Here is a 12,207-nt window from a genome sequence, read left to right as displayed (position 1 = left end):
GTGTGCACTGTGTGTTATATGTGTGACGGACTGTAAGAAAAAATGTCCTCTTGGGACATAAAGGTATCTCTCTACAGTATTTTTCTTTTCAGGTGTCAAATTTCGTAATTTCATTAGTTGCTAAAAAAATACAAAAAAACAAAAACAAAACAAAAAAACCTACGTACATCTTGCACAGTCTGTGAATTAGCGGATAAGAGTAAGGTGGCAAATTTTGAATTTAAAGTGAGGACATACTTGCAGACAAGATATGATAAAAGCTATATTTATTTATTTATGATGTTTACATTTGAACATTTCTGTAGTAAGTATTAAGTTGATGCTCCTGAAGCATTCATATTGTATTTATTTAACTATTAAATGGGAAAAAATGTAAGAATACATAATTTTCTCGCTATATGTTAACTATTATATAAGGAACAGTTGTGAGTTGTTATTATCTTCAAATGGGGTGTTGTGATTGGTTACTGCCTAGCTTATTGCATTGCATTGCTAATAGCAAATGAGGCACAGTGTGTGCCACTTTTTAAATATTGAATTTAGAAATATGATTTTTCAATTCTCACAAACAAAATCCCATCTGTCTCCACTGTATTGGGGGGAAAAAGTCAACCCCCAACACCCCCCCATATGTACCCATGACATGAAGGACATCCGGAACAGGAAATTTCTTTCACCCCCTCCAGACATCCTGACATTTTGAGCATTACATGTTAACATGCAGCGCATTTCCTTGTTTAAATTAAGGTTGAGTGAATGAATGAATGACAGAGCAGGATGTAGCCAAATGCTCAACTTCAAACACAAGATCCAGACAATCTCTTTTAATCTGTAATTATACTGAGTAAATACCATTTAATGACAGATCAAGTGTGTTTCCCACACAACAGCACAAACCGCATTACACACCAGGTATTATCTTGCCATATGAAGGTTTGTGCTTTTATGTGGGAGCGTCTCGGCTCTGCTCTGAATTCATGTGGTGCTGGGGTTGAGTTACACTGGGCCTGGCTTGGAGGGAAGCCACCAACCGAGCTCAGGTAAACAGCAGGCCTCAAGCTAGACGGCAGGCAGCCTCTGTTGTTTCCAGGCTGACTGAAGGTCTGTTCATGTCTCTGTGGGTTTTGTTTTGCAGCGAAAGCTAGTGTGGTGAGTTCACATGTTAATGCTCTATCGATACAATTCTTGTATCTCAATCATAAAGGGTAATGAATGATGATGATGATTACATTGAGCCTCTGCTGGCACTGCTATTGAAGAGACATAAGAGAACAAAACATCATCATTCTTATCAAATTTATCAAAAGCCAAAGGGTTAATAACTTATTCTGATCAACAAAGAATAATACTTATCATGATCTGTTTTAATTCATACCTTTAAAAGTGCACATTAAAGTTATTGCACATTAAAGAACTTTTAAATCAGTGACTGGTGTATTACTCATAGCTGATTAATCTCCATCAGGTTTCCATCCCATAATTAGTCAACTCAACTGTAAAGTAATGAAAAGTATTTCAAATTGTCAGCACAATTCCCAAGTCTTTAAAGGCTTACAGTTATTGTGTTGGACGAGACGCAGCCAGTGACTGAAACTTGAGACATGAGACTTGTCCTGGTTCAGGGTCTGTGTGGGTGTGTACACAACTACACACACTGGGTCTCATTCATGAAACGTGAGTAAATCTGTGTGTAGATTTGCACATAAAAGCTCACTCTACTAAAACTCTACTCCGGATTCATGAACGGTGCGGGAAACTCAGATTTGATCGTAAACACGTGTGTAAGTTCATGAATGCCAACCCATTGTAAACTAACAACACGCCCCCGGTGATCAGCAATTAGCATAGATCTCCATACATGAATAGCCATATAAGGAGATCCTGACCACCATATTAGGAGGTAGGTGCATCCTGCTCACCTGCGGCCATGACGCAAACGAGGAAAGAGGGAGAGAGGGAAAAAAAGAGAGATCACGGATCGAAGACATTTTGGGTGAAGTGGAGTCCAGAAAAAATATTTAATTATTTTCTGTTACTAGTGGTGTGACTGGGACAGGTCAAAGGCGTGGAGGGAAGTAACAGATTTAGTGAATTAAGTAGGCCTATCCTTGGTTGATTAAATAACCGTTTAAGAAGTAAAGCCAGAATAGTTAGATATGAAACTTAAAAAAAAAAAAAAAAAAAAACACAACTACAGAGCTACAGCAGCGGCGGGAGGGGGAGGCTCTTCACAGCCTCAGCTGTAGAGGAGCATGGTTCTATCAGCACATGAAGTTATATGGGCAGGTTATATTCTTAGAAGCACCAGCCGTCTGTCACAGCTCCATCCAAACCGGTGCTGACTGCGCTGCTGCGCAGGGTGAAGTGTGCGCCCACCGAGCGTATACTGTAGCAACACAAATACGTTTTTTCCGGTTTTATATCAGATTATCATCATCATTAGATGGAGCCTTGACGTGTTTGTGCGTGTCCGATCCCTAAAACATGTTTAAATTACGTGTTTCAAAGGCGTCGGCGTATTTTGAACATGAGAGAGAGTAATACGGATTAAAATTGTAATTTTTAACAGTGACAAGCAATATTTATTTGCATTCCTACATTTACACAAGCGCTACACACAGTCCGGAGCAGGTGTAGATTTTGTGAGTAGCTACGAAAAAATCAGCACTACTAAAAGATTGATGAATGCGGAAATCCACGTAAATTTGCGCTGCTCAGGGTTTACACGCAAATCCGTGCTGCTCACGTTTCATGAATGAGACCCACTGTGCTTAAATCTCACTCATTCTCGTAATAGTTTTGTTGCGAGTGGGTCAACTCACGGCTTCCTCCTTCTCACTTGTAAATGTAATGTCATGACCTCAGACTGAAGACACCTGTGCATGTGTGCCGGGCCTTTCATGACCAAACTCAAAGGGAACATTATCAAAACAATTGTACATAGGTTTGATGAAGTCTTACTTTTTATGGGCTATAGAGATTAGCACCGTGAGACATTGTTGAATGGACTTTGACTCTAGATTATTCTCTTTTTTACCATACTATTTCCAAGGTTGAGAATGAAGCTACACACCTGTTTAAAATATTTGCTGAAATGTACTGAATTGTCCACAGTGTGTTTCATTTGTTTTTCTACTTACAGATAAAATGTCAAATGAAAATCAAGCTGCTTCTCACACTGAGCAGCTGAAACAGTCAACCTCTGAACTCTCCAGATTGTAAAGCCGGGGTTGATCAGGAGCTAGAAGCTAAATCATCACTCTTCCTCCTCCCGTATTCATTACTAACCTCATCTAACGCCCCACTTAAGCCTTTTTGACTTCTTTCTTTTCATCTGATTTATGTTTTTCTTTCTCAGCCCCATTCATCATATTATCCGTACATTCCTTTTTTCCTGAGCAGAGGAATGTTTCATATGAAACTCTACCCCCTTTATCCCAGATTAAGCTTTCATAATGGCGCCTTGCCAAAACACCCAAATACAGCTAGTTGAGACACAATCATGGGAGCGAGCAGCAGCAGCACATGTAATATTATTATAGCTGTTACAATATGATGTTCATGGAAAATTGGTTTGCATACAGAATAAAGCATGAATAGTTGTCAGCGCTGGGCCACGGGCTTTACATAAGGTCTTCTTTATTTCAGGGCGTCTGACAGACAGAGAACCTAATTAAAATAATGATTTTAATTCAATCAACACAGAATTTAAACTCCTTCCTAATTCCAGAAAAAAACCCTTCACATGTCTGGATAAGCATATTTATGACGGCCACCGAGAAGAGACTGTAGACTGTAAAGATAAACAATGTGAAGCTTGCTGTACCATGATAGTCTAAGTTTCTCCATTATGGTAACTGCCGCTTTCCATCAAACTGTCATAATAATTGCTGCCATTAAGATGCACAACACCATTCGTTAGGCTATACAATCACGTTTTTACTTTTTATATCATTAGGGTCCGGGCAGCTTGTATTCCTAGGAATTCTTCTTCTTCTTCTTCTTCTTCTTCTGAGGAAGTCATACTTCCCATGGGCGAAAACTCACCAAACTCTACAGAAAAGTCTGACCCCATGCCAGATTTACTCAACTCCAAGGACATGTGCCCCCCCCCCCCTCCTAGGGGGGGCACAATAAGCGTTTAAATTTAAAAACTTTAAAAATTCCTACCAAACCAACGGTAGATGCTACAGTGTTGAAACTTCACCACAATGTAGCCTCAATACTGCTGAAACTTTTGTCCACTTAAACTTATTACAAATTATGAAGTCCATCACTCTGTTTTTTTCAATAACTGTAAAACTTTTAAAATGTATCTCCTCCCACAATTTTTGCTCAATTGTCTCCAAACTTGCTACAGAGCATCTCCAGACTGTCCTCCACAAAACTTGTTTCTCGGATTTTTGATTAATCAAATATTGAGCCTACAGTGCATGAAAACGTTTGACTGCAAACAGTACTGTAAACATATACCATCAAATTCCTGATAAATACATTTTCTACCTTTCTGAAAAAAAATGAGAATATTCTGGAGTCATGGTTGATGAAGTTTGGCAAATATCAGAATTTTATCTCAAAAACTGAATTTTTGAGAACATTTTGAATTCTTCTCTCATGGGAACAACTGCAGTCAATGTAAGAGTGGCATTTTTAAACATCAGATTTTCTCTTATGAAGCAAAACACTAATCGCTAAAAACCAACATTTCTATGCTGTCAAGATGCAATTTATGTATTATCAGATTTTTGTTTAGATATTAGAATTTGTGACATTTTGACCTTTTTTGAAATCTGCCTTGACACTTGCTGCCCGGACACTGACTCCCTGAGTCTATTTGAGAAGACACACAGCAGGTCTCACTTCCAGATAATTAGCTCACTGAGTTAGGAGCTGGTTCTTGGTGTTGGAGGATGTGGGTTCTAGACCCAACAAGGGAATTGACTAAAATACCAGATGGTCTTTTGGCGCTTTTCCACTGGCACGGCGCGGCACGGCCCGCTTTTTTTGCTTTTCCACTGGCCCTAGTACCTGGTACCATTTTTAGTACCTCCTCGGCCCTGGTTCCAAGCGAGCCGAAGCAATACTATAACGTGACGTCAGCCGACTGCCTTCCGCTGATTGGACAGAGCGGCGTCACAGGAAGAGTGCAAGCGCTACGTCCGACATGAGAATCAAACCCGGAAATTTCAAAAACAGAGCGGCAACAGCGCCAGCTGATCTATCGAGACTGTTGTTATTCCTTCACCTGAGTCAAATGTTGCTGTGTGTAAAACCACTGAGGTCTGTTAACGAGGTGCAGACGGGTGAGTTTGGAGCTGACGAGCAGATCGAAAAAAGAGAGGCGGACAATGCGGCCCCGCGATCGCCTCCGCGATCACCCCCGTGCCGCCCCCGCTGAGGAGGTACTAGAGAACTCAGCTGTAGTGGAAAAGCACCTTTACCGAGCCGTGCCGTTCCGTGCTGTGAAAGTGTAGTGGAAAAGCGCCATTTGTGAAACAAATGTACAAAATCTTAGAGTCACAGTAGATGTTTGACAAACATATCAGAACTTTACCTCTTTTTACAGTGGTTTCAGATCTGCCTGCACGACAGTGCTTACTCAATTTGTGAAGCCACCGTAGCACTGCCACTTGCCAATTAGCTCAGTGCGATAGACAATGGTCTTAGGTTCCAGAGGTTGTGGGTTCAATCCTCAACTGGTGCAAGCCTGGACCCGACCCATCGCTGCGCAGCAGCTATAATTTATATCATATTATTTTAGGTCGTGTAAGCTGCTGGACGATCTGAATTTCCCTATAGGGATTAATAAAGTATTTTCTATTCTAATGTCTGAAACTGCCTCACACATAGCCGTGAATGATGTGAGGTCACAGGTGTGATTATACGGTTAACTGTAACCCACCTATTAGAGTGATGTTGTGGATTGTAACCTGGTTGAGTAATATTATACTATACTATACAGGTTGCATGCACGCACATTCAAGAATCCCCCAACACAACAAGACACATGTACATGTACTTGGCTTTTAACATTACACATAACACTCAGTCTTGAGGATTAATGTCTTGTATTTCTGCATTGTAATAAAAGATAAAAGAGTGGAAGATAAGGGTTAGCCGTTCTGTCCTATTGAGGGTTATACTATACTGATACTCACTAATAAATCATATAAATTAGTAATAAACACAATGCACGAATGTAGGGATGGCACAATCAGGTTTTTTTCACTGCTGCTACTGCTGCTGCTGCTGCTGCAACCAATACCAACCATGTGTTCATGAGATTAGCCAGACCACAAAACTGATCATTTTTGACAAGGACTGTGTATATAAAGCAAACATACTTCCGTATAACACAGTGTAAAAGTGCCGGACACAAAATGATGAATCTGACCAGCTAGTCAAGGGCTTTCTTCATAGGTGATGAAGCTCTGTGCTGTGGAGACAGAGCTGAGATTTGACACCCATCTGTGAAAAGGGATCCCCTGCCTGTTCTCACTGAACCTCATCTAACATCCAGGCCGTTTCACAGATGAGCATTAGCACTAACTCGCACAAGAGGGGGGGATTACATCATGTCTTGGTAAACAACCTTTGAACTCTGATGTGTTTACAGGGAATGTGAGAGCTGGGACGAAAGAATAAAGCAAAGCCTCAGGGGACTTTGTTGCCTGATTGTGTGTCTATCTGTCTGTCACAGAGTGTGTGTGTGTGTGTGTGTGTGTGTGTGTGTGTGTGTGTGTGTGTGTGTGTGTGTGTGTGTGTGTGTGTGTGTGTGTGTGTGTGTGTGTGTGTGTGTGTGTGTGTGTGTGTGTGTGTGTGTGTGTGTGTGTGGCGCTGGGACTAAGAGCTGTGTCAGTGTGATCAACCTGGCCACACACAGCAGTTCAGCTGTGATGCTGTTAAACATCTGGGTTGATACAAAACACTGGCCACTTCTGGTGGGGGTTACTCAGCATGGACAATGTACGCTGGGTAAATTCACAGTCAGCTAAATCTGATGCAGTATACAGTACATACAACTAGGGCTGAACGATTTATCGTTTTCTGATCGAAATCGCGATTTCAAACAGCGCGATCACGTGATCGTCAAAGCTGCGATTTTTTTCAGTGCTCCTGACTGACCTAGGATCTGTTTTCGACTATTTCACACATGCATGCCGTCTCCGTGCCATCCTGCCAAGCTCACCAATCAGAAGCGGCATGCTGCTCGTGGACAGGTCAGGCTAACCAATCAGTGAAACCTGCACCACCTGCTCGTTAATTTCAGAAATGGCTGCAGCCGGGGCAGACGCCGACCTCGGGGATTTAATCTCCAAGAGAAGCAGCACGTCAGTGATTTGGGACTATTTCGGGTTCGACGCCACAGACGTCCAGCAGTCTCAGGTGTTGTGTAAAACATGTCGCGGTAAAGTGGCCACATCGAGTGGAAATACTACCAATCTATTTCGGCACTTGAAGAACCACCACGGCAATCTACACGACGAGTGTATGAAGAAAAAGTCCGGTGAAAAGTCAAGCGGCGCTGATGCTCAAGCCCATAGTAGCAAACAGACTACAATTACAGCATCTTTTGCCAGTGTAACTCCTTATGACAAGAGCAGCCGAAGACACCGGGAGATAACGACGGCCATAACACACTACATTGGCAAGGACATGGTGTCTGTTAACACCGTCACCAAAGACGGATTTAAAAATCTCCTCCGCACGCTCAACAGAAGATACGCGATTCCCTCCCGGACCTACTTCAACCAGGTTGCCATCCCACAGCTCTACGCGGAGTGTAAAGAAAAGGTGGTAACAGAGCTGAAAAACGTTGAATGTTATGCTACAACTACTGATATGTGGTCAAGCAGAACAACCGAGCCCTATCTCAGCCTGACTGTGCATTTTGTAAATGACAACTTTGAGTTGAAAAGTCGCTGCCTGCAAACAGCGTACTTTCCCACTGACCACACCGGAGAGAATATTGCCGTGGGATTGCGAGAGTGTCTGTCAAGCTGGGGTCTGAACGAAGAGGAGCAGACGTGCATCACAACCGACAATGCGGCAAACGTCATCAAAGCTATGCAACTTAATCAGTGGACCAGACTTCAGTGTTTTGGACACAGATTGCATCTTGCAATTGGTAAGTGTAAAAAGTGTTTTAAGTGTGTGTTTTATTTATTCATTCACTTATTCATGTGTGCCTATGTCTAGTACAGTTTTTCTCTTAATGTTTTTCTTGAAAGCCCTTACAAATATCTAATTTGTATAATTAATATTGTGGGAACAGATCATTCATCATCAATGGTAGATGATGGATACTGTTATGTGCTTTTGATCATTGATTTTCTTACTGTTTGTAATATGGCTTTATTGGATTTACTTTATTCTCTTGCTAGAAAATCTGCCTGCAAAGTTCACCATTATCATCCTTACATTTTAATTCTAATTAACTGTCTATGTTCTTCTTTATTGTCCAGAAAATGCTGTTAAAGATGATGCAAGAGTTAAAAGGGCCACCGGACTGTGCAAACAGATAGTTGGTGTCTTCTCTCATAGCTGGAAAAAGAAGACGGCACTGAAAAAGGCACAGCAAGAATTAAATTTACCCGAGCACTCACTGATAACTGAGTGTCCAACAAGATGGGGCTCAAGGCAAAAAATGATTGGGAGGATGTTGGAGCAGAGCAAGGCGTTGTCTCAGGTTCTGTCTGAAGACAAGAAGACACGTCACCTGGTCCCCACTTGGCAGGACATAGATGTCCTTGAATCAATGAACAATGCCCTTGGTCCACTTCAGGAGTTTACAGATGCCCTGTCCGGTGAAGCCTATGTAAGTGTGTCATACCTGAAGCCAGTTCTCCATCTCCTGAGAACATCAACCCTGGCTGAAAATGATGAGGACACAGATCTTACCAAGGAGATCAAGTCAAGAGCGCTTGGCTACATTGAAGATAAATACAGTGACCCAGCCACACAGGAGCTACTGGACATTACTTCCTTCCTCGATCCTAGATTCAAGACTGACTACATCAGTGCAGAAAATGTCCCAGACATCAAAGAGAGAGTGAAGACGGAAATGGAACAGGTGGCACGAAAGGTAACTTGCTCTGTGTAGTTTGGTAATACAAAATGCCACATCAATACAAGTGATATTTTTATTACACTGACATTTTTAAGGTTTAAATAGAATGCCCAATCACTCTAAATCACACCAGACTACAAAACTTTTGACGGCTCTTATCTCTGTGTTTTGCAGGAAAAGAGAGCTCGTGTCAGCACCACAGATCCCAAGCCTCATGATGCAGCACAGGCAGAGCCATCCACCACAGTGAAGGGAAAGCGGTCACTGGGCAGCTTCTTCAAGGGTAAGGCTGTCCCTCGAGCTTCCACTACACAGTTGGAGGATGCCATTAAAGCTGAACTGGACAGCTACCTGATGACTCCTACCATTGATGGAGAGGAAGATCCACTGGCCTGGTGGAGACTGCACAATGTGAACTTTCCATGGCTGAGCAAACTGGCTCGTAAATTCCTTTGTGTACCTGCTACCAGTTCACCATCGGAGAGACTGTTCAGTGCAAGTGGCAATGTTGTGACATGCCAACGTTCATGTCTTAAACCGTCAAAAGTTGACATGCTGGTTTTCTTAACCAAAAATCTGTAAAGATATAGAGGCGTCAGGGAAGCAAGTAGCATTGTTTTAGCCCTTTGGAGATTTTATTTGTTATGCACCTCACCCTGACTTGTACCAGCCTTTAAGAGTTTCTGTGTTCACTATTTTTGCTTTGTTTGAATTTTTTTTGTTTAATGCTATAAAAGGAAATATTTGTGTGCTGCTGAGCCACAAATGAAAGAGTAGTGTCTTTAACTTGTGCATGTTTCTTAATAAATAATTTTCTAATCAATGCTTAACTTTAGTTTTCATTCTTGCATTAGAGTAATGGCATTTATTTTGAATGGAATGATGTAATATCTGTTAATGTTACTGTACATTATGTATATTGCACTGAAACATGATTTGAAGAAAATCGTGAAACAAATCGAAATCGAAAAATCTGCCAGAAAAATCGCAATTAGATCTTTTCCTAAAATCGTTCAGCCCTACATACAAAGCAGTATGTAGTAGGCAGTACGGTAGTATGCGGTTTCGAAAACAGGAAATGAAGGACCTGACTTAAATTCAGCAAGTGCTGGAGCTGTGCATAGAGCCCATTGGTTTGCTGGGATGTGCTTGACCATTTTCTTTTAAATTTCATTTATGAAACGCACTTCACCAATAAAAATGTGGATTTCAAATCTTCTCTTCTAAGGTGTATTCAATTGATTAGTCATGCAATACAATTTTGTAATGTCCTAGAATTTGAATTCTTTATTTGGGTAACTTTAGCAGATATAAGATTAAAATGCGATTAATTTGATTAATTAATTACAAATTCTATAATTAATTAGATTTTTTTTTTTAATCGCCTGACAGCCCTTGTTTTGTTTTTTTTTATTACATTTTTTAGGAGTCACCATGGAAATGAGTTTAAAAATACCTAAAACAGCAACTGAGCAAAGAAAATTTATTAACAACCCTAACCAAAAAGTTTAAAATGATACCCAGGAGGGCTGTACAAGAAATATTTTTTCCAATTACAATTTATATGATAGATTTCCCTGTACACACTACACAATAATCATGTTTATGATTTTTGCCATAATCAAACAGCCTTACTAACTGCCAATAGGGCACATTTTTAAAGCCATGAAACTCTGTTGTTTGCAAAGAAAAGTCCACGAATCCAAGCAAGTTCCAACAGAGATATCTAGAGAAATGTATGATCTCCTCACTGATATCGTATCACAGTCGTGCACTGTCAAGGCTCAGCAGCTCCAGTGCTGCTAACCGTTTTCAAGCTCTGTTTTGTATCCGACCGATTTAGGCCATGCAAATGAGCCGGAAGCAAAACACACTTCACTGTGACTGATCCAATATCTTTTTTCACACACTGAAAAAGTACAGCCTGGCATCAGAGGGTCTCAGTTCAGTGCAGAAACGTAACCCCCAAGCAGGGGCAGGGCCTGACTAGCAGACAGGACTGAGGACGCCAACAGCAGATTCCAGTGCAACAGTCATGTGCTTTTTTTTTTTTTTTTTTTTTTTTTACACCCACCATCTTCACAACCACCTCCTGACAAGTCTGCTGTAATTAATTAATATGCAGCTTCTTTCTTCAAAACAGGACTGACTGTGCAGTGAAAGGGAAATCTGACCGATGACTCACTAACCAAAAACACAAACCAAAAGGCTCCCCCCTGCTATTTTCACTAGACCATGAGTCACACAACTCCACAATGGAAGTAAAACGACACCCTGAACACCAAGACACTATAATACAGGCCACTGACAAGACAGGTCAGTGAGTCAAATTGGACAAACCTGTTGCTTCACTATGAGCATCATGATCAACAAACTGCCCAAAAAGGAATACTTAGTGGTCACCATCATATACAATGACAAACCAGTAGGATAAGGGTGATTTAAAGGGATAGTTCGCCCAAAATTAAAATTTCACTCATTATCTACTCACCCTCATGTCAACTAAGAGCTGTGAGAATTTTCCTCCGTTCCTTCTCTGAGTTACGCGGGGGTCTGCACAGCAGTATTTGTCCATATAATGGTTGTGAATGGATACCACTTTTCTTCGTCCAAAAAGACACACCAAAAAACATCCAAATACCTCCATACTGCTCTGTAATGTCCCTTTTGTATTGAAGCCCCAACATGAGAAATTGTTCCGAAAAAAATTAAATAACTCTATATTTTAAGCTTGTTTGTAGCGGAAGCTCCCAGTGTCTCAGTTCACTGCTCTTCCTGTGTCACCAGTGGAACAATTTCTCATGTCGGGGCTTCAATACAAGACGGACATTACAGACGAGCAGCATGGAGGTATTTGCATGTTTTTTGGTGTGTCTTTTTGGACTGAACTATCCCTTTAAAGGAGTTTTGTACAGAAAAATTACAGGGATAAGTAACTGCATAGTACTATTCACTCATTTCCAAAAATAGAATATAACGCTAGCACCATCCAGTTGATGTCTTCAAGTTTGAAGCTGTATGCCCCTTTTACACATCAGAAGACATTCCCTTATTGAATGATAGTTCAGCTTCTGTGTTCCTGCTAAAATCTGATTTGCTTTCACAACGCAAACAAAGTACACAAGAGTTGGACTGTA

General features: G+C 41.1%; 1 protein-coding gene across 2 annotated transcripts in view; it reads right to left on the bottom strand.

The window, feature by feature from the left end:
• The window catches only part of ankrd6b (ankyrin repeat domain 6b), a 52,836-nt gene that overhangs the window by 21,912 nt on the left and 18,717 nt on the right, over window positions 1–12,207 (bottom strand). The gene's annotated exons all lie outside the window — the stretch shown is intronic.

Source organism: Trachurus trachurus (assembly GCF_905171665.1).
Source record: "Trachurus trachurus genome assembly, chromosome: 24".
Classification (NCBI taxonomy): domain Eukaryota; kingdom Metazoa; phylum Chordata; class Actinopteri; order Carangiformes; family Carangidae; genus Trachurus; species Trachurus trachurus.
The sequence above is the reverse complement of the archived record's forward strand: the minus strand, read 5'-3'. Positions and strand labels throughout refer to the sequence as shown.